Here is a 12,361-nt window from a genome sequence, read left to right on the forward strand (position 1 = left end):
AAGACAGTTAAGGAACTAGAACCAGTCACAGGGAAGAGAAGTCAGTATTTTATTAGCTAAGAATTTGTTTCTAATATCACTTGAGGTATTTTAAGAGTTTTGTTCAAAACGGAAGCCCTTTATTTAGAAGAAAGCTGGTTTCTAGGAAACGACTCTTCCCCTCCAAGTACTGAACACTTTTTCAAACCATTCAAGTTGCAACCGATGCTTTGGCTAACAGCTAGTGCAGCTGGATGTGAAATTAAGTCTAGGTGAGGGCAAGTGTTTGACAGTTCCAGTTTTGAAGAGTTTCATTCTTCCTTTTCTTGGCACTGCTGCTGTTGGTCATCTCACAAAGGCAACGAAACAATAGCTTTCTGCTACAGATTACAGCAGAAGTAGAGGCAGTCTCCAGACTACTTCTAGTGTACCTAAGAGAAATACAACTACTACCAGTAGGCTTAAAAATACCCTGAGTCCACTACTCCTCACCTAGAGTTCAGTACTTTTAGATTCCTCCAACTGAAAATCATTAGCGCAGACATGCTTCACTGGAGGACAAAGTGCTTTATTTAGCCACAGCGCTGCACAGCGCTCTCAACATTTGGCCAAGTGTATGTATACATAAGTATACGTAAACTCCATACAAATTCAGTCACTAGACTCCAGCAATGAGAGGGGACTATTTTTTGCAGAGATGTTTGAAGCAGCACTGTAAAACATTTTTCTTTGGCACGAAAACACACTTGTGTTATTTAGTTCATATAGCCTCTGTGTCAGTTCCTAGTAATTACCAAAATGTCTATTTTTTTCAAAATTAGTCCTGCTACAGTAGAAATGAAAAATTTTAACATTGGAAAAAAACTAATTTTAACCTGCAAAGAACTAACTCTAAAGGAAGTCACCACAGTAAATCATGACATGGCAAAAGTAATCCCCAAGTTGCAGACCAGTTGTGGCTTTAAACATAGAAAGGAGATGGGTCAAGTATTCAGCTAAGAGGCAATGGTATCTATCTATTAGAAGCTCAGGAAGATTTTTTTCTGATAATGCACTTTGCATTTAATAATTTAACTTCAGAGTATCTAGCATGGTTTTCTAAATCCTTATTTGAGCAAATAGATTTCTTAGCCATTTATTTTTTGCAAGGTATCTATGCAATGCTTCCTTCTGTTTGTAAAAAGTAAAAATACTGGAAAGTAGACAGGCAGTTTCTTCAGTGTTCATTTCTCCAGTCAGTTCTTGGAAATACTGCGCAGACTGTTGTGAAGATAAGGGGGTATATTCTACTTTCATTCATACTGATGTAAATCACTCAGTTCATCACCTTAACAGCTTCAGTATAGCTACTCCAAATATGTATCAATCCCTGTATGAGGACTTGCCAAATTGGTCTAAGATCTATGAAGGTTTTGATCTTGCAAATACTTAGAAGAGGAGTGAAATTAACAGAACACTGCTCAAGTAATTCTGGGTGTACGTACAGGACGGGGCCTCTAACTTCTTCCAAGTTATCATCTGAAGCAGCTCAACTCCTCCAATCTTAGTAAGCTCACTGCTGCGTTACGAAAGTTATCTAACTTCGGAATCATTCACTTTGCGTACTCTGCTCTACATACCTGGATCTCGACATTAAGTGCGGAGTTTTCCCAGCTTCAGCCAACATCAGCGGGAGACGTGGTTGCCTACGTCCTTGCATCAAGACGGAGAGCCAGGCTGCGGGGTTTCTTTAAGAGCACTTAGTCCCTGTTAGTGGCTGCCTCCAATAACAACACCTCATGTTGAGCTGGCTTTAGGAAACATTTCTTAGAGACAAGAAGCTTCCTTACCTGTTTTTATCTGTTGTCAGTTCCTGTGATAATTTTTGTGCTGGTTCATTTCTGTAAGAAACAGAGCTGTCATTCAATCGTCCTAGAAATCAAGGAAATGATTTAGTCACAGGTTAGGCAGAAACATCATTTACCTGCTCACACCATCCTGCTCATGTCATTTCTGTTTTAAAGCGATCACAGGAACAGATGGAGAGCATTTCACAAGTTATTTGCTGTTCCCTACAGTTTCTGTATCACAAAAAAGGGTCATATTTTGTCCATCATGTGATGTTGATTGCAGTGAGAGAGAGCTGTTTGTTTTGCACAAGCTGCTGACAGGCCCCTGGGAGACAGCAGCTGTTGCAGCTGGATTTCACATCTGTGACCGAGGAATGGGTGCCTCACAGACAGCGTGCTCCTCCTTCGACCAAGGTTGCCAGCAGCAGTTGTTGAAACCCAGAGGGACACGAGGCCTATCAAAGAAGTCAGCTTTGTTCACATCTCAGTTTTGAATTTCTATGTACCCCAAGTTTGGGTTCATCCACCCAACATGCCAGCCTCTGAACTAGTTGCCTAAACTCCTTTCTAGTCAATGGAGAGAAGCAGACACCTCCAGGGCATGAATCATCTCCTCCTACAAGAGGCATGCGGAGCAGTCAGACCTGCCATGCCCAGAAGTGCCTGTTTGTCTCCCTGACTGTAAAGAGGATATAGAGCTGCAGGCATCTGGCACTAGGTAAAACGAATCCCACCCTGGCAGCTTAAAACAGGTTTGACACAAACAAGCCAGACAGATCTAGAGAGGGAAGTGATACCTTTTACTTGAACAACAAAGGAAAAGAATGCTTCTGAGTGCAATATCCCCACTCCAAATAGCAGGGAATTGGGGTTTTTTTGACAGGCTTATCGCTTAGAATGGCATCTCACAGCTTGGTAGTCTGCAAGACACAGTTCTGACTTTCTGAACTTAGAGCTGCCATTTATGAAACACATCAAAGACAAAGTGCAACCGCAGACCGAGAACAGATCATTGGCAGGAGAGAAGAACATTAAGTGTAGAAAGAGAGGCACCGACTGAAAAGATGGTTAGTAAGCAACTTCTGATCTGTGTGAAGCTATGAATTTGTGGTTTCCCAGGTATGATCTAAAAATGGCTTTTATTTATTAAATCATTTCCTCCTAACTGCTTGCCAATTCTTTTATTGACTAACATTTCAGAACAAAGGCAAAACTCCATCATGCAGACCTTCATGCAAATCTTGGATCTGCCCATAAGTTTAGCAGATTTGTAAGGATTTGCAGGTTAAAGACTAAACAGGACAAAAATGACATGAAATCTCCAACAACAGAGATCCCATTGTTGAAGGCATTGTTCTGTGCTTGTGCTTTGTACCCCAGAACAATGATCTTCAGCATTTCAGAGACACCCGATAAGAATTTGATAGTCTGATTACTGATTCTGTAACATTTCGAAGGTCAACACCATTCCACTTTAATGGACTGGCTGCACATTCCTGGTAAGTTTGAGCAAAGAGAGATGTCGTTCAGGGTATTTGCATGTAAAGACTGTAACTTGCACTTTTTCCTCTTCCGTGTTCTCAAGAAAGGTACTCCAAAGACAGGGATGAAATCGGGCAAAAGCAGCAAGCTTTGACTTGGAAAGTGAGATCTTTCAGTCCCTGCAATTTGATTCGACTGAAATAACCCTTCAGGGATGTAATACATAATGAATTTTCAGACAGTAAAAAGAAAGTTCTACACATTAATCCAGCATATTTTCATTTTTAGTATCATATTAACTTTATCATAACAAACAACACTAGTAAATGAAGCTGATGTAATACCCTAAAAGGCCACACTGGAATCCCTTTCCATGCATTTTCAATAGAGCAGAGGGAAGGCAAGTGAGAAAGGAAACACTTACTGTTGTTGGGCCCTACACTGTTCGTTCCCTCACTCTTCTTATTTTTCTTTGCAGAATTGATGTAATAATTTAAATGTTTTATTTCCCCCGCTTTTGCAAGAGGCTGACAAATTCCCCTTCCTAGAGACAAAACTCAGCTCCAGCAGCTCAGAATCTGTGAGGAGATACAAACACAACCTAGATGCAGCCTGCTCTTTGTGAACAGCTGCAACAGCAATCAAGGCACACACAAACAGTATGGAAAGAAGAGTTTGATGAGGATATGCCACAGCTGTCCAAGGGATTAACTTTTTCCAGGTTGGGAAACACAGTAACACTACCTTCAAAGAACAAAGTTATTCTCATAACTGATTATGAAAGAACCAGCATTGTAAGGTCCACTGTTCTTAAATCTTACCCAGTATTTACATTTACTCCCTGATGTTTTCACTTGTTATAACATGGTTTGTCCGCATTTTTGGACTGGTATCACAAAGAGTATTACCATTTTGTTATACAGTAAGGTCTTCAAAGTTTTTAAGAAACTCAAAATACTTTTGTCTAGCACTTCTAATCACTGTTCAGAGTCAGCTACGGACAATTTTACTCTTCTTACATGATTTTTACATTCAGAAAATATCTGACAGTAATATCTAATGACAAAGTATAAGTCTACATCACAGATGCAGACCACCACAATGTTGTCATTTAATGTTGCTCTTGCATTTCTCCCAACATGCAATAATATACCAATGACTAATGAATTAACAAATCCCCACTGTGCACTCATGACTAGCAGAATGACACCTTCATCCCAGCACACTTGTTTGACACTTGCTCCTTCACAGCTAGAAATCAGCACACTGATCAAATGTTTGTTTTCACTTTTGCTGCCAGTGGCTATTTGGGGCAAAACTGAATGAATAAGGACTGAAACATTACTTTGAAAACATGTTAAAGCATCCATGGCACCAGCTTTCTGACTCAGTAGAGATTTCTTCAGTAACCAGCTGAAGCAGATCTCATCAACCCTTAGAAACTAAGGGACTGAGGAAGAATTACTCTCTGCTATTATTCCACCAAGTGCTGCAAGATGTGCTCTGTAAAAAGCAGGTTAAATGAGCACTATCTGTGGCCTTCTGATGCTTTCCTCTGAGTCTGAATGCACCTGAGCTTGTAAAAAGGTTTCTTATGTACTATGTACTATTTCAAAACCAAATACAACTTGCCATTTCCTATTTCCTGTTAGTAAAACCATGCTAGTTATCTAGAAAATCCAAGTTATAATTTACTCAGAGCAAAACACACAGATGATAAACCACAATGATATAGCCTGTGCAAAGCTTCTTACTAAAAATACTGAGGCCTGCTGTTTTTCCATCACAAGCAATGCAATTAGAAGTGGGACATTCTGGGAAGGAATATTTGAAGATGTGAACATGTAACAATTCAGAGGCTGAAGTCTTGTTCAATTACAATCTTGAGTCACTGAGAAATCTGAATTTCTAGCAAGATGCTAACACAGATAATTTGGTCTCTTTTTGATGATTTACATGATGCACAAACCCTTTCTTGCTTGAACTTGACAAAATTATTAGTACCCTTCCACCCAACAACCATGCCCTAAGAACATACTAGACAAGGCTGCCATAAATAAATGGCTCTTCTTTAAATATTTGGTGTTTCTGAACTCTCTCTACATCCTCCCAGTCCCCAGAACAATGGGATGGGAAGTAAAATTCTGCAGGATACAAAAATATTAATACTGTATTTATCAAGTAGTTAGCAACCTCAGGCCTTTTGAATATAAAATGTATTCTAAAGAGAGACAGATATTTCATTACAAGTTAAATAGAATCAGTTACCCATACATGCACTGACAGAAACTCATTTTCATCACTATTAAAAGACTTGGTCAAATAAAAAATGTTCGGTGCATTTGTGTTAATGCTTTCTCAGCCTCTCTCCTTATTCGCAGGAGCACCTCTCAATCTTTTTTTTATTTCTTCAGATAAATCCAGCAGGTATCTATACCACCTCCTGCAACAGATTATGCATGGAGAGAGTAGTTTCAGCTATTCCCACACTGTTCGTTTTCATCTGCTCTATTCTCAGCCACTTAGAGTGGAGTCCCTGTACTTCTCCCTCTGTCCCATGTCTTGAGTTACGATGTTGTACAACTAAGCGCAGAGCTCGTTCCCCTGCCTCGAACACAAGGGCTGTGGCAGAGTAGTTCTGCTAACTCCAAGGGACACTTCAAGTGAGGGCTGCAGAATCCAGTTGCACAGGACCACGTGCATTTTTTAAAGGAGAATTCCTGTAGGAGGTTGGTCAGTAGCAGAGCCACAGCTGGGGTGATGGACTCGGTAAGAGATTTCTACCATTTACTTTGGCAAGGGTAAAACTACATGAGTAGGAGCTCAATGACCTCATTCCCTTCGTTTGCTAATTAGAAACAGCTCACTCCCTTCTAATCCAAAGCCAGAACAATACATGTGAGAGGGACAGTGGAAAGAAGACTGGAGCCAACTGTGATATGCTTGTCAAGAGAAAGAGCATATGTTCCTGGCTGCTAGAGGTACTGCGAAATGCCACACTGAAAGAACATGAAACCTTTACATGACAAAGGAGGACTCCTAAAACTGTCAGGTTTCCTTCTTTATTGTTAGTGTCATGTCCCACTGTTACGTGCAAAGATCGTTCCTTCCAGGAACGGAGCAAACAGCACCCAAACCATTACAGCAATTAGGCACGAGCGCGCTGCCTCTCTTGCCAAACAGACACAGCCCAGTACAGATCTCTCTTGCACAACATGAATCCCAGCTCAACCCTGGCTCTCCTGCTGTGTGCCATGCCAGCCCAAGGCAAATCACAGCCTTCCGTTATTTCCCCAGTCCAAACAGAAAAGGGTGAGCATTCTGGACACACACCAAGCCTTTGCAATGCATGTCCCACTGCAATACATACGTAAAGACAAAATAAGACTGAACAGTGTCAATAAATTAACACTCTTTAGGAAGTGACAGACTAAGGCCACATGTAGTATTAGGACTTACGAATTCACGTACTTCAAGTCAGAAATGTTTCATTTTTTTCCTCTGGTTCAAGAGCTAACATAAAGAGAAGGAAATCAGTACAGAACCAAGAGAAAACACTGTATTGCAAGTTAATTGCCATGGGACCTGGGAGGGGTCGCACTGCCAGAACACCTGAGGTCAAGCAGCCATGTCACATTTTACACAGGAATCAGCAATGCCACATGTGCAGCTGTGCATCTGGAGCACAGGTGTTTGATATTTACTAGCTAAGTATAGCTGCTGCCTTCAAAAGAAATCACATACAACTGCTATGCAGCCAGAGAAACAAGCAATCCCACAGGCTCAACTAATCTCCAGTAGGGTAACAGCCAAAGTCAGAGCCACTACTCTAACTCCTCTTCCAAAGTGATGGTCATTTGGGGATTCTACCCTGGTCTACAGATGGACAAGGGGAAAATTATTGCTAAACTAGAGAGACAACAGCTAGCTGAGTCACTCCATCCTTGGCCCAGATAAGCAGAGAAGATTTTGAAAGTGCATCGGGTCCTTTTAGCTTTGTTTCTCCCAGGCTGGTATTCTGGATGTGCAGTAGGAGATGTCTAATTTTCTACATGAAGATATGACACTAAGGACACAGACAGCAGTATCATTTGCAGCTGTAAGGGATGGCAAAAAGCCCCAAGAGCCTAAAAGATTAGGAACCAGACAAGGGGCCACTGTTTTTGGCTCAGCTCACTTCTGTCTCATTTTACATCACCATCATGATGTTGACTAACATTGAAGGATCACAAGGCTCACATCTCCATCGTAGTGTACAATTCTAAAGAGGCATCTTCAAATCCAGGCCCTATCTTAGGGAGAAGGGGCCTGATACAGCATGTTTTGAAGGAGAGGCTGCCTTCTAGTCTGGGGTCAAAGCAACTCCTGGTAGATTTAGCTACTCCGTTTTTTTAAATAAAAGTGCAACAAAATGTCACTGCAGTGAGGTTTCTTCTGTTCTTTCTTCACCTTCCATTAACAGAAGTAGTAGGAAGCAACAGTCAACACCCCACGAGCTGTAGCTGCAGCAAAGCTGGTACCATAGCTCCACCTGAAACCTGTCCCTTGTCACAGGATGAAGAAAAGGTGAATGCTCTAAAATTTTCAGGTTGCATGAGGGAAAAAATGAGAATGTTTACATGTGAAGTGATCATTTAATAAAGCTTTCTCAATAGTGCCGCAGAATAAACAAGGGATAGTTTGAAACATCCCAAATGACACTAAGGGCACATTTAAGATCTGTTCTTTCTGACCCACATCTGGACCCAAAACACCTAGCAAAATACATTGTCAGCCCAACAAACATGTTGCAAAACTGTTTCCACATATGCTCTCATTTGCCAGCAAACAGCCTTATGTGGCTTTGTTTCAGACACATATGGGTTGTATGAATATTCACAGGAGAGTACACAGTAGGCAAGAACTTACTCAGTGATACGAGCTGTGGCCATGGGGCTGCCCACTCCCCCCGCCCTCCGGCCAGCTATCAGCATCTCTGCTGCAGCTGTTGCCCCTATGCCCCTGACAGCTAGAAACTTTAAAAGTGCTACCACACACCTTCATCTTGTGATAAAAGTTGTGTGCTCTTATGTACACTGGTTATGCCTGCCCACACACACAGCAAAGTGTTCTGGAGAGAGCGCAGGTCACTTGAAATGTAATATCCCCATATAAAATGCCAATGTACTTGTGAGCTCTTGGAGGATACCAGGTGGTACACACAAAGTCCTGGGGTTAGTGATACATCTTCAGGTATTTCAAGAAAACCAGCCTCTCTCATGCAAACATTAACAAATTCACACTTTCAATATCCTTTCGTTAGTATGTTTTACTTGCTCTTCTCACACAGCAGTTAAACACATGAACACTGTGCTGAATACTTCCCAGCTGTGAATACCATCAAAATGCATATCAACATTGTTGTTATCCTACAACTACTGAAAACCTGTTTTATGGGATGCAAGAGCAATCAGCTAACTACTTAAGTACAAAGCTAAGATGTAAAGTGCACGCAAGTTAATCAAAATATCAGTAACTGTAAGGCATGTATGGTTTTTATGTTGTGGCCCAATAGTCCCCAGACAGATCCTGATCTGTGCATCGTGTATCACTGCAAACTATCTAGAAGACTAGGTATCAGCTTTTGCTTTCAAAACGCTCCTAGCAGTATAATACTGGCAGAGCCACACAGATACCTCTTTCAAGTTCAGAAAATGTTGAAGCCAAGAGCAAGAAATGAGGCCAAGACAGGAGTCAGGGAAGCTGGAATCAGACCAAACATAAGGGTTCCTGGTACCACACTGGTCTGGAGGCAGTTAACTGGAAAGGCTAAGAGCTGCCCTTCTCTGTTTCACCTCCATCTCAGAGGGAGAGGAGACAACCTTTCCAAAAGGGTGACACAAAGAGGTAATCATCACATGAGCATTTAGGAAAGGATTATCTGAATGATGACAGAAGACAAGTGCTAGACAGTGGTTAAATACATTCTCAACACAGAGATTGTTGTAGTCTTTTCACCACAGCATGGATTGGATATAGGATTAAACATGATCTTTTAAAATCCCCACCATCTGGAGTCCACAGGTGTCAGGTTCTGGCCATCTTTACAGTCCCTGACAGAGAGATTCCTCTTATTTGGGCCAAACATTACCTGAACCATACCTCTGGTATCTTCACCAGTTACAGGAAAAACAAAAGGCAAAGGCTCAGGGGGGACAGCTATATCCTGGACTCTTTCACACACACACTTAACCCTCACCTCAAATAAAACTTAGCATCATTGTAAGGACCACTCCTCATTGCTAGAGATCTTATAGCTCAGCTGAGGTACACAGCTAGCTTGCATAATACGAACATCCAAAATTAATCTCTCCCATACAAAATAAAAATTCAGTGAACTTGCATGCATAGCTTCCTTTCTGTCTATCAAAGTTAGACCCTTTCTCCAGTCACACACACTATTTTAGCCTGAATGTTAGTTCTCTCCTCTATGGCAATTCAATGGGTGATTTTCATGTGTTTTTCACTGGTAACTGGAACAGGAAATAGTAATAAATAACTCCAAATGCTGAAAGAAGACCAAGTATTTCATTGAAAATGCACACATCAACATCTATGCTTTAGGTGGTTTCCTAACCCAATTAGAGGGCTGCATAATCATTCAGTGACACAGCATATGTCCACACAGTAGTATTCAGGCCAGGAGTTAAGAAACCACATGTTTGAACTGGATGTGGATTACTGGCATGGGCTGGGGGTGGTTGTTCTTCTTATGACTACATAAGCCAAGATAAGAGGCCATCTTTCCATAAGAGAGTGTTCACATGGTATCAGCTTTCATCAGTGCCTACTATGCAGAATATGACCCGAGGGCCTCTCTAACACATCCCAAAGCACTTCAGTGTGCCTGGCAGCCACTTGCCATATTAAAGCACAGTCTGGCTTCTTGCCACTCCCGGGAGACTTCCCAGGGGCTGCGCCTCCCTCCACAGTCCCTTCATTAGTCAAGGACTGGCTTAGCACATGCCCTCTTCAGGAGAGCTCAACCCATTTCCCTCTGCTTGCCCAACTCTGACAGGGACCACACAGACAGTGTGTGGTGGCCCTGCTTCCCTCTTTCCTCTGACTGCACATTGGTAGTGTAAGGATGGACCCGTCCCTGTGCTTGGCAGAGGGCAGGGAATGCTCCGTACGAGGCATCGGTACAGAGCAGCGCTCCTGGTCCAGCCAGCTGCAGCCTCCCCTACGGGAAGGGTAAATCACCAAAACATAGTCCCCCAAGGACAAGAGTACCAGCACCAGTGTGCAAGCACAGCACAGTCACAAGGCATACAGGCATGCTTCCTCTTAGAACTGGTCACACTACACAGGTCAGAGGGGCCTTGGATTATTTGTTTTTTCCTCCATATGCTCCAGTATTTCCTATCTGGTAAACAGCCCAGAGAGCTGAAAGCTACTGAGGGCTCTAAAGCTATCTGTAATTTTAGAGCATAAAAAAACCCCCCCACACACCACACATCACATTGCTTTGACCTAATATTTACACAAACAGCCCTCCAGCCATCAAGTGCTGTTTACAACTATCGATTCTACTTTTTCAAGATGTAATCTACAATACTTTTATCACTGTAGCCTTGCTGACGTTTGGCAGTGGAGATCAATGAGTTTGATCCACATCTTTAACACAGCACATTTTCTACCAACAGAATAGGAGCAACAATGGACCTCTGCACACATCAAATATTGTCACACAGCAAGTATTATCACACAGCATCTATTTGGACAGCAGAAGAGATTGTGCTATGAGATTGTGCTATTTCTGATGATACTTGAATCTTTTCCAACAGTTTATTCACTGAGAAACAATAGTAATATTTTGCTATGCTGAAACTATTAGCAAATTCAATGCAAATTCACCAAATATTTGGGGGTGGAGGGCAGAGAGGGGGCTTTATTAGTTCCAGCCTATGAACCTTTTCTCTTTTAGGTCTAAACACTGTCCCGCAGGCTTAATTTTAGGCTTATTGCTATATTCTGTCCAGCATTTAGAACAATACAAAGCAGAAGAGGGGATACAATCTAACAAACATGCCTGAGAGATTACTGAACACCCAAGAGTTTCACATATGCTGAAGTTTTCCAAGAAATAATAGCTGTTTTGGAGACCAGACTAGTAATAAGAATGTGCTGTTTACAGCAAAAAAAAAAAGTCATCATAGCATTCAAGCAATTCCATATGCACACTAATGCATCCTATTTTCAGGAGAGGCCAAATGTGTGGAAGACAACTCATGGAATAGGATAGGCTTTTAGCTAGACAAGAGAAGCAAATAAAATGAGGTACAAGTGTTCAGTATCATAACATAGTTACCAATAGCATTTCCCAGCCAGTTACATGATTTCAGAGGTCATATGTACAGATTTTTGGCTGGAGTCCTGATGTGAACTTTATCTGTCAACATACCACATTGACAGAAAGTCTAAGCAGATTCCTCCCCCTCTGCCTGGGATTCAGAATGTTCCAAGTAGAGATTGTGGGTTTGGCTCATCACTAGCTGCTCTTAACATCTGTGAGGCTGTTGTACATTTTTGCTTTATAACAAAGCATTCACTCTTTGTTGCCCAAGTTTATATTGTGCTGAGAGATTTTTACTGAGAAAACTGGAGGGGCAACAGTGAAATATTCTGAGGAGCCAGCCAACAACCACAACATTCATGGCAAGTGAAGGAGTGCTACGACAAAGTTTACAGGGAACAGCTATTAAGTTATGCTGTGCAGAAAGGAAAGCTATTGAACTGCACTGGGTCTGGTAATTTGGGATTTCTTTCTGCATATTAGAAGAAACTACATATAAGCTTATGTCTCAACTGCTCAGCTCAGACTTAGGAGACCACAATGTGATCTTTTTCAAAAAGGAAAAGTTTAAATGAGTCCAATGAGGGTCAAAGGAAATCTTGCAATTCCTATTGCTACCTACTATAACTTTGCACAAAGCTTGTTTGCAAGATTAGATGCTCCTCTCACTTCAATACTGTTCACAACTGCAGTTATAAATAGATCTTTGCCTAGACAATCTGACAGCTTTCTCTTC

Source organism: Dromaius novaehollandiae, chromosome 15 (genome assembly GCF_036370855.1).
Source record: "Dromaius novaehollandiae isolate bDroNov1 chromosome 15, bDroNov1.hap1, whole genome shotgun sequence".
Classification (NCBI taxonomy): Eukaryota; Metazoa; Chordata; class Aves; order Casuariiformes; family Dromaiidae; genus Dromaius; species Dromaius novaehollandiae.